Source organism: Myotis brandtii, unplaced genomic scaffold (genome assembly GCF_000412655.1).
Source record: "Myotis brandtii unplaced genomic scaffold, ASM41265v1 scaffold8, whole genome shotgun sequence".
NCBI classification, from domain to species: Eukaryota; Metazoa; Chordata; class Mammalia; order Chiroptera; family Vespertilionidae; genus Myotis; species Myotis brandtii.
The window spans coordinates 6,538,335-6,538,543 of NW_005371219.1; positions in this window are offsets into that span (position 1 = coordinate 6,538,335).

Below are 209 nucleotides of genomic sequence, written 5' to 3' on the forward strand. Positions count from 1 at the left end.
GGGTCCTCGGGAAGGGCGGCGGGGGCGGCGGCCACGCCGGGCTGGCGCGGTGGTTTGACCCGTGCGTTTCGCCGCGATTGCTGGGGTACTTGGCCATTCTCTCAAGTGTGTCCCCCTCCAGGCGAACGAAGCCGGGCGTTCAAACCGAGCATTTGTCAACACTTGACGCACACGTTCCCAGGATCAGATTCGAAGGCGCTTTCATTCAC